The 18,023-nt window shown below is 42.6% G+C and overlaps 1 pseudogene; it reads right to left on the bottom strand.

The window, feature by feature from the left end:
• Positions 1 to 463: 463 nt before the first annotated feature.
• On the bottom strand, positions 464 to 17,622 carry LOC109680525 (ribonuclease H2 subunit B-like; annotated as a pseudogene).
• Between the last annotated feature and the right edge of the window lie 401 nt (positions 17,623 to 18,023).

Raw genomic sequence — 18,023 nt, 5'->3', positions numbered from 1 at the left:
GAGTTCTGTCTCTTTAACTCTCTTTTTCCCCCTGAGGGTAGACTATGGAACCTGCTTAACCAGATCAACCAGATGCCTGACAAAAGTAGTTAAGCCCAAATTAGAGAGTAGCACCTTCTGGTGTCTGTCACAGGGGATACAGTGATCTCTCCCAGACTTGACTGAAGAAGGAAGCCCACTGCTGTTTAGAACAAAGAGGGGAGTCCACTCATCCTGATCTACTTGGGAAGGAGGAAGGAGAGGCTGAGGTTTGGGGGAAAGAGAGTTCCCAGGCTCAACACATGAGGGATTATTAGTCATCACTGCTGCCCAGGTCAATCCTGACAGAGGCAGTACTGGAGCACTGGAAGTGAGGGGTGACCTCCACTCTCCGGCCACAGGAATTGTGAAGAAAGTGTAAGACATCTGATTGTCTGCTGCCAACATGGCTGGAGGGGTCTGAGACTTAGCTGCCTTTGGAGCCTCAGGGCAGGTCAGGAAGTTGCGTCTCCAGCCTTCGGGTGTCACCAGGGAGTGCCCTGGCCAGAGCGCCCTTACAGCTTGAAGAGAACCTTTCCCTTCCACGGGCTGTTTTCAGACCTCCTCCTAAGCGGGTCAGATCTGAAAGGGAGAGAGTTTAAGGAGAGAAGGAGCTGAGAGTTGAGAGGAAAAAAGCCTCTCTGCACCCACATAGCATTGGCAGTCCCTCGATAAGCCCCTCGCCAGCTCCCAATTTATTGGGTTGCCTGCCTTACAGATGTTAGAGGGCTGGGAGCTTTTTCCCCAGGTTCCGAAGGGAGAAAGTCTTCCTAGCAAGAGAGAGAGAGAGAGAGAGAGAGAGAGAAAGTCAGCCTGAAAGGTCCACCATAGCTAAGCCGTGGTGGAGGAGCTCTCCTGGAGGACAGACTCCATTGGAGTGCTGGACACTCATGGCCACTTCAGGTAGTCCCCTCCAGTTTGGTGCAACCTGTACTGACCTCAGGTGAAGAAGTATCCCTTCGTAGGTCGCCAGATATGATGCACGGATGACATGCAGGAATATTAGCTGTTGAGGGTTCTTGGTCTGCTCTGAGAATGAAAGCACAGGCAGACTCCAGCAGCAGAGTTTGGAAAGATTTTATTTGTAAAGAAGAGAAGAGAAAGGTTGCATGAAGACATGCAGTGGGACCCAGAAACTGGTCAGGTTGGAAATTGGGTTTTATAGCCTTTTTGTATGGCCCGAGGGCAGAGATGTCTCTCAGGTGCAGACAGATGGTTTCTGGGAAGGAGAAATGTCTCCTTGGCCAATTATCACCTTGATACCTTATCAGTCTTGGTACCTTAATGTTACCTCTGCAAAACCCCCTAGTCTGCCGTATTCTATTGGACAGAATCAAGTCCTATTCACACTCAAAGGGAGGAGATTGTGTAAAACATGAACATCAGAGGAATCATGGGACCCAACTAATGCTCTGTCTACCACAGAAGTTATTCTGAATCCCAAATTCTCTGTCCGTTAGACCATTTCCTTTACCTCCCCAGCACTTTTCTGAGGCCTCGCTCAATTCCTGCTGCTGTGTTTCTTGAGTTCTCTTAATAGTCTTACTGGGTCTAACCCACCTTCTACATTCCTGTCTATGACTATGTAGAATGCAAACCTGATGTTGTCAACCTTTGTACTACTCATCTCTGTGAATTTCAGGTTAAGAACAATCTAGACCTTACCTGGCCTCATCTCCAGCCCACTCTTCAGGATCACCCGGGACCTTCCCTCCTGTCTCTGATGCAGGTCTTGAAGGCCTTTTCTGCCTTCTCAGATACTTTTTGCTATCCCTGCTCTCCTTAACTTCTATTCAAAAGTCAGCCCTAGGAAGTTCCCATGCTTTCCCTCCTTCCTTTGCCTGAATTGAGATGTCGCTCCTGTGCTGACCTTGTCTGTCCGTCCCACCAGCCTGGGAGACCCTTGAGGAAGACTGGTGTCTCCCTCATCCCTGTACTGCCATCACCCAACCCAATGCCCTCAGCTGGCTTAGGCCCTCACCTCTGTGACTGCTGAGATTGCCTGTGTGGAGGACAGCATTATATTTGACACGAACCTCCCCGAAGCTGATCACTCCTCTCCACTGCACTCCATTTTGCCCAGTTCAAGGTGGCCAAGCGCTCCTCACCTTCAAATTCTTTCTCCTGTTTTAGGGATGAGGACTTAGCCGCAGGAATTTCTGAAACACTTCTAAGTGACTTTTTGGCGGTGGATTTCTCCTGTTTACATCCATGATAATTATTCCAGCTAGCTTCATTTTATTTTCTAAATGCTCTAATACACCACCCTCTCAGAGTGCAATTGGGGGTACTATTGGTTTGACTTACTGATGCCATTAGAGTAAGAATGGTGACATTGAGCCTTACAATTTATGTCCAGCCAGGAAAGAGGCTTATTCTGTGATTCCCAGGGTGACTCCCAGACACGCAGGGTGTCTGCAAGGTAGGAGAGGACACTGGGATGGAGGCTGTGGCCTGGGACCACACTATGGGTTCCTCCAGATGAAACTGACTTATAGTAAGTAAACTGTAGAATTGAGAATTTGCCGATCCAAATCCTACCTCTTCCCCTCAAATCACATCAGTGTTTGGGGTCTCCTTCTCAGAAGCACAGTGGAAAAAGAGGGAACAATGCCCCTTTGTGGTATGCCAGACACAGGGCAGGTCCCACAGGGAAAGGAGAAGTGAGGCAAGACTGTTACTGAAGGAAAATAAAAACATTTTCCAAGAGCTTTGTTCTGGTGTCTCAGTGTGTCCTTTTTCAGACACAGGAAATAAAAAAACAAAAGGAAGCTAAAGTGCTATCAGAAAACTCTTCCGAGTCCCCAGAAATGAAATATGCATTACTTCAGGAAGCAAAGATAGTGTGGTACAGCCCAAGCTTCCATGGAAACTTCAGGAATATAAAAGGAAATGTTCTAAGAGTAATTTCAGGGTAAGGAGACTCAAAGATGTTAACATTCATCTCATTTGTTCATTCTGAATATCAAAACTGCTTATTACAAAGGAAACAGTGTTAAGCACAGAGGCCCTTGAGGTTCTTAGCAACTTGCAGAGTACTTTTAAAATAATATCACCCCTTGAGAGCAGGGAAGTTTCATTTCAGAAAAAAAGGAAATTGCCTAAAGCTATGCTGTTGCAAAAGGAAGCAGAAAAAAAGTAAGTTATACAAGGAATCAGGATGGTTTGGAAGTCTAGCCAATAGAATATAATGTGTACCATACAATTTAAAATAATTTAGCGATATAAAAATGAAATGGGTGAAATTATTGTTAATAATTACTTTTACCTAGTATATCTAGATTTTAGAATATTATTTCAACATGTAATCAGTAGGAAATCATGTAATCAGGTAACAATAGGAAATGTTAAGAAATTTTACATTTTGGGTACTAAATATTTGAAATTCAGTGTGTGTTTTTTACTTATAGCACATTTCATTTGCAGACTGGGCTCATGTAAAGTGCTCAGTAGTCACCTGTGGCTAGTAGCTACCATACTGATAGAGGAGGCCAAAGGCGAGCGTTATATGCATGTTTACTCCCACCCAATGACGCTTTATGGTGTATCTTTTTTTGTTTGTTTGCAGGCCTGGGGTTTGAACATAGGGACTCACTTGCTAGGCAGCCGCTCTACTACTGAGCCACTCCTCCAGCCCAAGGAGTAGCTTATTTCTAACAGATTTTCTGTCCCTCTACATAGAACTAATTAACTGGGAGCATATTCTCTATTATCTTGAAACTCAACAAATCTGTGAGTACTTGCCATCTGCTCACCTAAACACTTTTAATATGGAATAAGAGCTGGTGGCTGCTCCCATCCCCACACTATTTTACCTCAAGTGTAGTTTGCTGTTTCATTTCTTTATTGCTTGTCCTTGTTCTCCTCAAATAGGCTGTAAGCTGCTGTAAATTGAGGCATCTTAGTGCCTTCTTAGTAGATTTTGTTAAAGAAAAATTATTCAATGGCAGTTGTTAAACATTTTAAGTAAACATTATTCAGGGCTATGACGATAGCTATGGGGACTTTTACAGTGGGATTTTACAGTGGGAGATTGGGCTCAACTCTGAATACAGTTTGAGCAACTTGGAATGCATAGCCAAGAAACAGGATAGGAGTCAGTGGTAAGAAATTACTAAGAGGAATAGTCAGAAGTGAGGGGAATTCTGGCTCAATTGGCCAAGAAGGATTCTTGTTAAAAAAAAAAAAAAAAGGCCAGGACCATCAGACATCACTTGGGGGGATGATGGAGGATGAGGAACATGATCAGGTATCTGGGTGGTCAGATATTGATGGGTGGGGGGAGTTCTTGCTAAACTGATTTATTAGGGTTCTTGCTAAAAATAGATTTCACAAAGTTCACATATGGGCCCAGGAGGTTAGAAAGCTGACTAAAGTTTGGTCAAGTGAAGAGTCTTTATCAACCACATCACCCCAACCTGTCTAGCCATTTGCTGAATACATAGCAAGCTGAAGGAAGATGGGAGGGAGCAGATGAAGCAAGTTTCACTCCTCTGAGAGCAAACTGAAGGTGTTCAGAGTCATTATCCTTCAATCACAGCCTTGGTGGAGGTGGGGTAAGAAGTGGAACAAGAGTGAGTTGTAGAGTCCCTTCCAAATGAGCTGGCTGCCATAGGCTTCCACTGCCCAGGTGGGAAAAAAGTCAAATCCCACAAGCAATCTTGGCAGGATTAGACATTGGACAACCTCAAAGAAAAACCTTTGGAGAATTTCCAGCTTCTGGAAACTTGTTTCACACCATAGACACTGGTCGAAAGGGAAGCTCACAGCTCTGGGGTCAGAGAAGTGGAATCAAATCCTTACTCAGAGCTATATGGCCCTATGGTACCTCTGTGATCATCAGGTCTTTCATCTGTAGAATGGAAAATAATTCTTTATACTTTTAATTTTGAAATAATTAAAAGCAAAAATAGCTAAACAGGAACAGAAAGCTCCCCTCTATCCTATGCCCAGATTTCTTCAGTGGTAGTGTCTTACATAATTATAGTACAGTATCTAAACCAGGAAATATCAAAACCTTTGGACCAATCTACAGACATTCAGATTTCATCAGTTTTGTGTGTGTGTACATTTGTGTAGACACCACCATAACGCCATCATAATCAAAGTAAGTATATTTATCACCACAAAGGAGCATGCCCCACCCATATCTCATCCCTCATCCTGGCAACCACTAATGTGTCTCCATCTCTATAATTTTGTCATTTGAAGAGTGCTATGCTAGTGGAATTGAAGTACATAACCCTTGAAACTGACTGTTTTCAATCAGCATAATTCTGTTGAGATTCACCCAAACATGTATTAATAGTTTGTTCCTTTTTATTGGTGAATAGTATTCTACAGAAGCTGCATAAAGGCAAGTAATTAGCATAGTGAACAATTCTGAGGGGTTTTTGCTTTTTCTTTTGTTTGTATTTTTCCAAAATGGGGTCTTATTGGTATCCCAGGTTGGCCTCAAACTGCTGCCTCTGCTTCCCAAGTGCTGGGATTGCAGGCATGCACCAAGATACCCAGCAATTCTGAGCTCTTGATGAAGATGGAATCCAATTTAAGCAGCAATCTCCACTGCTCATGAATGTATACACTTCCTCCATTTATTTTTCTTCTCTGTAAATCCCTATGGTTAGAGCTTAACTCATCCTACCCTTTACTTTTAGAGACAAGGATAGTAAGGCCCAGAGAAGGGAGGAGGCCAGGAGGCTCTGACCTTGGGTTGTCAACTCTGGTCAGTGCCCTGCCCATGGTACTGTACCTGTCTCTGTGCCTGCCCCCTACAATGTCAGCTGATGAATCCTGTGCTTGGCTCCAGGGCAGTCTTTGTGCAACACATCAGCTGGCTACTAACCAAGTAGGTTTGTCATCCCTGAGCAGGATCGAGGTGGTGGGGAGTCAGGTTGCTTGATTTTTCCATAGGTTAGAAGCTCCCAAGAGGAAAATGCCTTCACAATTCCAACATTGGCTTAATTGTGAGATGAAATTGGCATTCATTCATCCAGCAAAGCTTTTTCTAACATCTGTGCTGGGTGGTAGGCACAAAAAGGTGAACTGAAGTCTCCTGGGAATGATGGTGGCCAAAAGGAGGGAAGGCCAAGGAAGCAAAAGCCTTGTTTCCATCTGTAACTTTACCTGTGTCACTTGACCAACAAGGGTAAACAACTTCTAAAATCCAATGATCCTTGTTCTGGGATGTATACCATCTCCCATGATGTCCACACAAGATCCCTGAGCAGAAGGAAGAAAGGAAATAAGTATTTCTCCAGCACTTATCTGGCAGGCATTTAAAAATACACATTAGCCCTCCAAATTTCTACAACCAACTGAGGACACACTCTTAGTTTTGGGGTGAGGCACACTAGGAATGGGTTCTCATGCCACCCAAGTGGTGGCCCCAGGCTGCCCAATGACTGCTGAGTGACAGTGGCCCCTGGTTTCTTCATCTGTAGGTCTTGGTTTTCACTGGTAGCAAGAGTTATGGGGCTTTGGTGAAGAGTGAAGTAAATTAAATAGTGCTAGCACATGGAAAACACGAAATTTTTTAAAAGTCTAGCAGCAAATATCAAACTATATGAGCATAAAGAAAGGCAACCTGGCATGTCTAAAACAATTTTTTTTAAAACTTAATTTGGGTGGATATCAGAAAAATCTGGTTTGGAGTCTTAGCTCTAATACCTGGGGTGACCCTGGGAGCCATTTACACAGTTTCTCTGTCTACTTTCACGGCTGTTGCTGAGACTTAATGATATGATACACCTGGTCCACAGCTGGAGTTCAGCGCATAGAAGCTTTTTATCTTCCTCAAATAGAAACACTCGACAGAGATAGGGAGTCATTTGGAGTTTCGCCACAGAACTGAAAGGTGGGAAATTCAGCTGGAGAATGCTGGAAAGGGCAGTTGCTAAATTAGGATTCTCGCCGTCCCCCACCCCTCAATCCCACCCTTTTTTCCAAGAGCAGCCAGACATCTGCCCTTAATCCGGATTTGTCTCTGGGTCCTGTGAGTGGCAGCAGAGATTGGGCAGAGCTGTGAAGGTGATGTGGGTTTTCAAAACTAGTCTGGAATATCCTTGACTCCAGAACCCCTGACAAGAAGCCAGATGGGCTGTGGGCGTGAGCCTCCAGTGCTTGTGGAGTGGAGGCTGGAGAAGTTGTGTGAGCCCCAGCCCCCTGCCTGCAAGCCTGCATGGGCATGGTGGTCACTTTGCCAGTGTTAGCGCTGGGTTCCAGGCTAGGGGCGCAGGCTCATCTTCCCAGACAGGTACCAGTGGCAAGTGGTGAACCCCCAAAATGGGCCATGTTCACTCAGTTTCTACTTCTCCATTCTCTCGTTATATTAATTTTAAAAAATGAGGCACATTCTTTGTGATGACACATTCACTGCCATAAATAAATAAACAAATAAAATCACACAGTACAGAAATACATGGAAGAAAACTGCTTCATCCATTGCTGCCTCTGCCAGTCGAAGCACAGCAATCTCTGGATTATCTCCTCACTCATCCAGAGTTCCCACACCCTACACCAACCTGCCTTACTTGCCCACTTTACAATTTAGATCTGAACTGTTCTGGACAGGAAAAAGCAACATAAAATTCTAACACCTTTTAAAGCATCTTTTTCTACCAAGATACAGTGTTTCAGTCAAGTGCTACTGGTTTGAGAGGAATTCTTTCTCCAGTGGACGCAGATGGTTAAGAGGCTCTGAAGGCCAGCAGACTGATTTCTACTTGTGGGTTTGCAGCATGACTTGAAGCTCCTCCATCTCAGTCCAAATCAATATTTAACTGAAAAAATGGAGGCGATGTCACTTATCTCAGAAGACTGTTGTGAAGAGTAAAAGAGGGGACAGATGTAGAGTTACAGTACCTGAAACAGGTGAGGAGTAATGTCTGTTCTTGTTCAGCAGAGTCTTAGGGTTGCCTAACAGTTGAGCTCTCAGTAATCTTTTACATCAATTTCAGATTCTTGCTGGTCACTCACAATGGAATCTATCTAAAAGGAAGCCTGGTGAATCTGGAGTCACAGAAGTCAGTTCTGTTGGGCAGAGCTTAGGAGCAGGTGTATGCAGATTTTCCTGGTTAGCCTAGTAGTATAGATTCACTCCAGAGAATTTGGAGAGTACACACATGCACACAACTAAAAATCATCTGTGATGTGGGATTGGCCAGGCAATTTGACAAATTACCTTTGTAGGGAATTTGTTGGGGATTTATTATGTGTCAATCATGATGTCAAATGGTTTACATGAGAGATTTATCACTGTATGAGAGAGACAGTAGCAATCCTGTTTGTACACACGTGAAAAGTGAATCTTGTAGAGATTAATTTATGCAAATGAAGCAGCTTTTAAGGGAAGAAGTAGAATGTGGACTCCTGTGCTGTCAACCACTGTGCCAGGCTGATTCTCTTCTTCAGAAGGCGAGAACTGAGGTCCTTGCAGCAGAATCAGCTCTGCATTGTTTATTTATTCATTTATTTATTTTTTAGACAAGCATGTTGTATGCTTCATCTCTGTTGTGGGTGCTGTAACAGGCACTGAGCATGAATCAGACTCAGCCTGGCCCTAAATGCTACCAAGGGACTTATATAAAACACCATTGGAATATTGCTGAGGAACAGAGAGGGGAAACTTCACACAAAAGGTCACTTTTAGGCTGAACTTAAAACATGGCTTCTAATTTACCAGATTAAGAAGCAGGGTCAGTGGTAGCATCCCAGGCAGAGAACCTGTAAGAGCAAAAGCATGTAGGTGTGAAAGACAACAGTATGTGGCCTATAGTTCAGGAAGGAGTTAGTGGCCTTTTGATAAAAAGGACTGAGGGATGAGGCAAGGATAGGACTGGCTGTATTTAGTATGAGCCTCCCCTCTGTACCAGGGTCACTTTCTTTTCATGTAGTCCCCAGAATAAGCCAGTGGTCAGGCTGACCCTCAGAGAACTCTCTCCATCAATTCATAAGAAGGGACACATGGCTTAGGTGGTGCTATGCAGACCTGAAGGACAGGAAGGAAGTCCCTTTGCCCTAAGAAAAATGTTGCCTTCACTAAGCACCCACTATGGTAGACTCTGCTAATGTACTTCATTAGTTATTTTCTATTACTATCATGGAATGTGTTCATCTCGGTAACTTTATAAAGAAAGGAGGTTTATTTACTTCACAGCACTGGAGGTTCCAGAGCATGGAGTCAGCATCAGCTCACATGTGGTGAAGACCTCATGGCAGAGGGCATCACAGTGGTGGGACTGAAAAGGGCAGAGAGAGAGAGAGAGAGAGAGAGCGAGAGAGAGAGGATCATATGGTAAGACATGAAGCCAGAAAGCAGGGCTCAGGCTTTTATTACAACTTAGTCTCACGATAACTAAGGAGTACCACAAGAATTGCTTAATTCCCTTTAGAGGGCAGTGACTCAGTGACCTAATAACTTTCTGCTAGACCCACCACTTACAAGTCCTACCACCTCTCACGTCACTGTACTGGAGACCAAGTTTCCAACACATGAAACTTTGAAGGGACAAACCACATCTAAACCATAGCAAGCCCTTAATGTAAATTGACTAGTTTACTCTTCCCCACACTAATAAGGTAGCACGCTCCTAAGGTAAGGAAACTGGTCTCAGAGCCTTAGTGACCTGCCCAAACTACATTGCAGGATCTCATTCTAGAGTGGCTTGACTCTAGAGCCCAGGTCACATCAGTGTTAACTGTGGCCTGAGCACCACCTGCATCAGAACACGCAGATATACTTGTTAAAAAGACAGATTCCTGAACCTCTCTGTTTATTACTCCTTTGTAGTGACTTTGAAGCATAGCAATATTGGAGAATCGTAGCTCTACCGTACTGCCTTCCTCTGCACTGAACCAGGGGGCAAGGGAACAACAGCTGGGAGAAGAAGTTCTAGTCAAGATCAAAACCTTCCAATATATGCTGATTAGGAAGAGTGTGGAGCTTTAGGGAACTGCAGAGGTGACGAGCATCCTTGAAGTCACTTCCATTTTAGGCCTTGCTAACTGCTTGGTACCCTCTGCACTCCCTCCATGCAAATATCCCTAACTTCCTTCACCAGTCCCAGGAAAAGGCAAATCACAGTGCTGCCTGTATTTACAGAGGTAGCAAGGCAGCACCAGATTTGGTTCACTGGGCATTCTTGGCTGGCCACCCTGACCCAAGAGAATAGCATCCCTGATGGCCCTGTGCACCAGCTTATTCTGAGAGCAGCCTGCTCTGATCTTGGACTAAGTGATGCCAACGCGGTTGGTCGTGCTTAGTTGCCAGTGCAACAAAGGAGACAGAAACGTCCTCTAGAGGCATTTTGGGCTACTAAAGCAAAACTACTGTAGCTGAAACTACTTAGTGGCTCCAACAACAGGAACTGAACTTTTTCCTCACAGTGTGAAGACTGGGAGTCCAGGATTGAGGTGCTGGTTGATTTAGTCCTTGGTGAGGCCCCATTCCTGGGAGTAAAGAGTGCAGAGGGTCACCTTCTTGCCATCCTTTCACATGATTGAATGGAGCTTGCTTGCCCCCTGGCCTCTTCTTGTAAGGAGACTAACCCAATTCATGAGGAATTCATCCTCCTGTCCTATTCGGTTTCCAAATACCCCATTCTCAAGTGCTATCACATTGGGGGGTTGAGTTTTGGTGCACAAACATTCAGTCTATACCCTGATGACATCTCAATTTGCCCTCCAAAACAGGAGAAAGAGTTGATTATGCCCATTTTACAGAGAGGAAGATGAAGACTGAGTGAGACAGGGAGAGGGGATGTAGATTAGAGATTGGGGAGGGGGAGAAGGAAGTCATATCTCCTGATTTGTCCTGAGGTGAGGAGGAGGAGGAGAGTTGGTAGTTGTCACATAAGTGATCACTGAATGGGAAAACTAGTGGGGTTCATCTATTTCCCACAGAACAGGCCTCAGAAGCCCTGACTTGGCTTGTGGCAGATGAAGACCTGAGAAGGGCTCACCTCAGCCTCTAGAGCTGTTCTGGCCTTGAGGTGAAGCCCTGCTTTAGGACCAGCAGAACTGAATGTGAATCCTTCTGTGCCACTTGTGAGTTGCAGGGTCTTGCCTCCTAAGGGAATGGTGGCCTCTTCCATCTTTAAAATTGAGAGGATGGGACTTCAGAGGTGAAACACAGACTTGCCCAACTAAAACTCATGCTCGGAACCTCGCACACACTATTGTTCCCCGTGGATGGCCCGTAGGCTGCAGAATCTTCTGGGCAGGGGTTGGACAGTTCAGATTCTGGGCTCATCCTCTACTTGTGGTCTGCAATGAGGCCCTGAAAACTGTTCTTCACCAAGCTGTGCAGCTGATTCTGATAGGTAAGGAAGCTTGAGAATTAGCTCTCCTCTACCTCGCTTCATCTTTAACAACACTGAGCACAGCAGTAGGCAGCAGCAGGAGCTGCAAAGGCTGTGTCCCTTACTGCTAGTGGGAGGGAGCTGCCTTCATGGGTAGCGTGACATCTGTGAATGGCTATGCATCAATCACAGTGACAGCTTTTCCTGCTGGGGTTTTATCCATGGCCTCATCAGTAGGAGCTAGAGGATGGCATCAAAGTTGCCCTGAACTTATCCTGAAATATTTCAATTTTGGATATTTAAATGATGAGTGTATTAAATCAACCATTCCTTAGAGTGTGTTCAGTTCTCCTCAGTCTTTGTCCTGTTCATAAAATTCCCAGTGAAAAGGTACAGTAAAATGATTAAAAGATTTTTATTAAATACATGTTGTCAAGGCAGAGGGGAGGAGGCTTAATCTGCTGTACTCTCCATCAGATCTACTCCCCAGAAGTACTAATTGTATAATGCAGAAGTATGCCTTCTATATAAATACAGCTTCATAATAAAACCATTAGCCCACACCCAACTAACTCTATGGCTGGCCCTCATCCTTCTATAGATACTCAGGAGCTGCCAGGGCTTCTGCTTTTTAAAAAATTGAACACAATGAGCCAACCAGCAATTGCTGTGGGGTTCTAAGTGGTGGGTGGTGGTTGAGAATGATGTCTGCCTGTCAAAATCACAGTCAACTTTGGCCTCTCACAGCATAGATTAGGCACTGGGAAGTAGCCATACTCACACCACACCCATAGCTCACCCTGAATCTCCTTCATCTTTGTATTGCTGCTCCCACCACCCTGACCATGATCCATGCCTCTTAGTTGAGTTCAGTCCCAGCACCAGTCTTAGTTTACAAGTAACACTCGATAACTCCTTGTTGACTGACTAATTGATTCTGTTACTATGGGAACCACCAGATTCTAGTGTAACTGTGGGACTCCTTCCTGACTTTATGCTTGACAAAATGCTGACTCTCTGGGCTTGCTTCTCCATCTGGGTCAGGAGGAACAACTGAAAACACAAGCACCAAGAGAACGGTTGGATGATAGTAAACCTCAGTGAAAAAAGCAAACAGGAAGCTGCCCACATAGAGACAATCAGGAATGGAGGCTTTATGTTCAAGCTAGACCTGGGTTCAAAGCTCTGTTTCTCCACTTATTAGGTTCAATTGGGCTAATACACCCTTATGCTGTTTGGAGAAATGAATGACATAATGCAAACAAGATATAAAACTCCCAACACCTGTGGGAACCTTGGCCAGGTGAGGAGGGACTCAGGCCATCCCATATTTTTAAGACTCCTGGGTAGAAAATGAATAACAAACAATATTACATAAATTGGGGAAGAGCTTAAATGAATATATTTAGTGAATTATCACTTTTAATACAAAAATACAGTGCAGGTTGTATGAATCTATGAAATGCAACTCCTTTGTACTATTAATAAAACTTAAAAAAAAAATTTAAATGACAGCACCATAGTGCCAGATACTAAGGAGATAGAAATAATCCAAGTAAGTTTACCACAGCTTATTCTCAAGCCAGAAAGGCACACATGAAAGGAATATTTGTAATAAAATGCATCGAATATCACACTAGAGCTAAGAGTTAATTCTCGGTGTTTCTCTTAAAAGACTTCTTGATTATTGAGTGCTCACTTAGTCTGGAGAATAAGTCTTCTCCCAAGGGAAAAAATACAATGCAAGTTGATTATAGGAATTCTAGAAAATATCAAGTCAAGGGTCCTCATGGACTCTGTTCAGAAATTAGGCACAGTACATATGATAATATTCTCTTTTCAGGGAATCTTTTTGATTTTATTTATAACCTTTCCCAATATGACATGAGTAGTCTAAATTTGTTGTCCTTTGTGAATCAGTTTCACAGGTGACCCTGTGAAAAGTTCCCTTCAATGAACACTGCTTTGAATATCATCATAATGTCTTCAGTAAAGCTGAAAACTGCATGTACTGCAAACAGAATTATGCTGTGTACTGCACAATGATCGAGGCACCTTCAGGCAGCACCAGCTGTTGACTAGCATCATTGTGACTGATGTTCTCACTTCACGACTCAGTTCAAGTAGCAGCAACTCTTTGAACAGGACCAAGATACCTACTTAAAGTAATGTCCTGTATGTTCCCAGTGCAGTTTGTATAATAACCATCCCAATGTTGACCAAATATTTCCTGCTCTGGCTTTGCTGCCTCAGAATTAAATTTTTCAGTGCTCCCTTGGAATTAGATCGGGTCATGTGACTGATGGATCCAAGTGATTTAAATGGTATATGCTTTAGGAATTAATTCTACCAAAGTAGCCAGCAATGATTGCTTACATCAGCTTGGGCCCTGGGGTCAGAACATGAGTGGAGGCAAAGGACATGTTTCACTAATTTGTCAATTAAAGAAATGGAAAGGTGGACTTGGTTGTTACTGCAGCATTAACTGACTTATCCTGCTTGATACATTCGGTTTTCACTAGTGTAATGATTTTGTTTATATGTTTGTCTTCCCTATCTTAAGGGCAGGGACTATGTTGTTCATTTCTTCTTCTGGAGCACCCATCAAAGTGCCCTAATGCACTCAAATACATAAAATGGGTCCTTATTAATATTCATTGACTGAATGAGTAAACCCTAAGTGTGGTCAGATATTGCTACATTCATTAATAACTTGACAACATTGGAATATTTATGCCTTTATTGGAATAAGGTCTTTATATTCTATTTCTTTCTCTCTTCTCATGGCTCTTTGGCCAAAGAAGTCATCCACCACCAGTGTAGATTATTCCCACATCTCCCAATTGTTTTGAACATCAGTTCTTTCCTACACACACACACACACACACACACACACACACACACATTCATTTCTTCATTAAATATTGTCTGAATTTATTATGTGCTAGGTACTATGTTGTAGGATAGGAATGTGAAGATGAATAAAACCTCTCTGTGTATCTTTCTTTCTGTCTGTTTCTGTTTCTTTCACTCTCTTTTGATGACACAGCAAGATAGTGGCTATCTATAAACCAGAAAGTGGGCCCTCAACAGATACTGGACACTGGCTCTCCTAATACCTTGATTTTGGACTTCCCAGCATCCAGAGCTCTAAGAAATAAATGTATGTTGTTTAAGCCATTCAGTCTATGGTGTTTTTGTTATACCTCCTGGACTAAGATGGGTAAAAATGACAAAAGAGATGTGAAAATGCATCATATAACAAAAAACATTTATACCAAAACTAGGAGTCTAAATTCTCTTTTTTATGAACAGGAAGCTTCAAATTTTAAAGTACTTCTTTAGTCTAATCTTTTCATTTTTCCAACAAAGAAACTGAAGACATGCTGGGCCAGGGAAACAGGCTGGGTCATCTAGATACTTGAGGAACATGAGGGTATGACCTGGTCCAAGAAACACAAGCAGATAGAGCTAGATGTTAGCTGAGCTTGTCAGTCTGACCCTCCACATTCCCTTCTCAGAGAGAGCAGAGGGTTTCTGTGGAAATTAAAAAAGAATTCTGATAGCTGAGTAAGCATAGGGCCACATCTATTAAGAACATATCTCTAATGAAACACTCCTGGGGTCTGACATTGTTCTCCCAGTGTGTGAATCTGCTAATGAGAGCACTGACTGTCATAGCTCCAAAATGTACATAAGTGTCATATGCCAGTTGCTAGAATGGGGTGAGGGTTAGGACTGAACATGCCATGACCCTCCTCCATTTGAGGAAGCCAGAATGACCCAGTGAATATGAGTTTGGGCCTTGGCCTACACAGATATGGATTAAAATTCTAGTTCAGTTGCTTAATAAGTATGTACTGAATTTCCTTATCTGTAAAATGGGGATAAGGAGACAGAGTTGTTGAGAAGATTCACTGAATGCTCTGCATAAAGTAGAGGCTAGCCCATGAAATCCACATGAATAGCAGATGTTTTTGTTCCCACCATCAGATAACATATAGAAAGTTCTCAGGTCACAGAGTTCTCAATATTATTATTTTCAATATCAATATTATATACAGAGTAGGACATTCTTATGAAACCAACTTTGGGATGTCATCAATATGGCAGTGTTTTTATTGCCTCCTGACAACAGAAACTTCAATTTGACAACTACCCACAAAGAAGAGTACTTCTGCCTGCATTTGGGAGTCCAGTGGAGAAGTTCTAGCACAACATTAGAACAAAAACTCTGACAGTAGCTACATTACACTAAGAAGAATATTTTCATATGACCCACATCACCTCTCTTCCAAGGCAGTACACATCTTAGTACCAAGAGAGCCTTTGGTCTGCTATTTCTCCCATGGTGGAAAGCAGGAGCACAGTGAGTGCTTAGCACCCCCAGCCATACAGGATGCTGCACAAGAGTCTTGCTTCTTTCTCACCTAACCCATATTACTGAGGTGCTTGGTAAAGCTAAAGGGTTGGGAAATCCTGGGAATAAGGAAGAGAGGCTGTGGATCCTAATAATTTTCATACTCCATCAAAAAGCCTGCTAATGAGGTGATTGGGACAATTCATCTATGGACTCCTCCCCCTGAAACAGATGACCCATAGGTACTCTAAGTGCTCTACACTCTTCATCTCCCCACCCCAGGCCAGTTCCTCAACTGTACCTCTATGGATGGTGAATACATGTCAACTCTGCAGGATTGGAATAAAGCATGCAAACTCTAGTATTTCAGAGCATTGCCCTGGGGAAAAAACAACAGGAGGTTCTCAATGCTTAAGCAGACTTTGTGGGATCAAAAGAGACATACAAACATAAGAATTCCCTCCCAGGAGGCAACAAGAAATGTAGATCAGGCTCATCCATTACAAAAGTTTCAGAAAGCCTCAGAATACTTAGCTAGATTAATTTGTGTAGGTGTTTCTCTACTGAGATCAATTGGTGAAGACTGGAGGAGGTGACTCTCCAGTAACGAAAGACTTCTAAGAAAATGAAAGAAATCAAGAAAACATGGCGCTACCAAAGGAACACAATAAATCCTCAAAGAAATGGAGATCTATGAATTTTATGACTAAGAATTCAAAGTAATTGGTTTTATTTGCTTTATTATACCTTATTTTCAAAGTTTCAAATATTTCCACTTTTTTCACCAAAAAAAATCCATATTCTTCATTCAATTCTTATCAACTTTATCCAAAGCCTTCTGAGCTGCTGTCACTTTAGTGTTTTTTTTTTTAAGTCTTCAAATCTTTAGTATGAAACTTAGTATAATCTTCCTTTGCATCTATAGATTTATCTGCTAACTTTAGTTTCTTTGATGAAGGGTTTGGCAATTAAATAGAAGGTTCTGGGAGCTTTAAATATTTATATAAGCCATCACTTAATTCTTTAGGGATGTAATCAGAGATCACACCATAAACAGAATGAAAAATCTGTTCTGGAAACCTGATCACCAAAGAAAAACACAGATGATTGGACCTGAGCACTGACACTGACATTATTGGCTTTTAATTGCTGTGATAGGTTGATTATCCTTTTCTTCCCAACTACTTTGATAACTTCTCTTGGCCATACATGTAATATTTTTCATTGCCTTTTCCTTTTCCTTTTCCCTCTGTTGTGTGGTGAAGCAACTTCATGAGTTCAGGAACAAGTTCATCAAAATGTAGTATGGAAAAACACCATTTCATGCAATTTGGTCTGGGGGCTGAAACTTGCCCTGTTTGACAGTCTTTATGAGGTAGCAGAGGGTCCATGGGTGTGGCAAAGTAAGACCTCCTGATTGAACTGATTGATGTATAAGCCAAGAATGCAATTTTTCTTTCAAAACTTTTATTTCAAGCAGCTTCTGTAGGCAGATATTGAACAAGTAAATGACTCCTTCCCCTGTAAGGCAAATCTGAGCATAGATTAACCAACCTTACAAATGTATCTTCCTTATTCCTTCCTGAAATGGGAAGTGGTCTGAGTCTGAATACCTCACAGCAGCTCAATAAAAAATATGAATTAAATGTCACCAAAAGGGTTATCGTGAGGTTAGATGTCTTTGCATTTTCTCATGAATAAATTCCTTTAGAGTTCTGTTAGTCTGTTGGATAATGTGAGTTCTCCATATTCCAGAAGTTTTCTAAAACTGAGTACATACTGCCTCTACCAAATATCTTAAAATGTTTATATAGTCTTTATTTTCTTCATTAAGGGCACAACTTCACCACAGCTATGATTCTCACTCAACTGGGTTGCGTGAGAAGGGTTAACTGGAAGCAAGGACACATATTGCCAAGTATGGGCAAGGTCCCTATAGTCCATGTTTATGGTCATGCCACTGGGCACACATCAGTGCTGCAGGCCTGGAAGTCACAGGCCTTGGCCCTCAAAACAATTGTTTTAAGTTAGCTCAGAAAGCTACAAGAGAAAACAGCTAGGCAATGCAATTATATGAGGAAAACAATACACAAGCACAACTGAAAGTTCAATAAAGAGATAAAAATAATTTTTAAAAATCCTGGAGATGAAGAATGCAAGGTATAAAATGAAAAAAATGGAACATATAACATAAACAGTAGACTTAATCAATCAGAAGAAACCATATAGCCAGAGAAGAGGGGGGAAAAAGAGTGAAAAAGATTAAAGAAAGCCTACGGGAATTATGGTACATAGTCAAGAGTCAACATTCATATTGTAGACGTCTCAAAGGGAGAAGAGAGAGA

Source organism: Castor canadensis, chromosome 1, assembly GCF_047511655.1.
Source record: "Castor canadensis chromosome 1, mCasCan1.hap1v2, whole genome shotgun sequence".
Lineage (NCBI taxonomy): Eukaryota > Metazoa > Chordata > Mammalia > Rodentia > Castoridae > Castor > Castor canadensis.
Note: the sequence above shows the minus strand (reverse complement) of the source record. Positions and strands in the feature narration are given on the sequence as shown.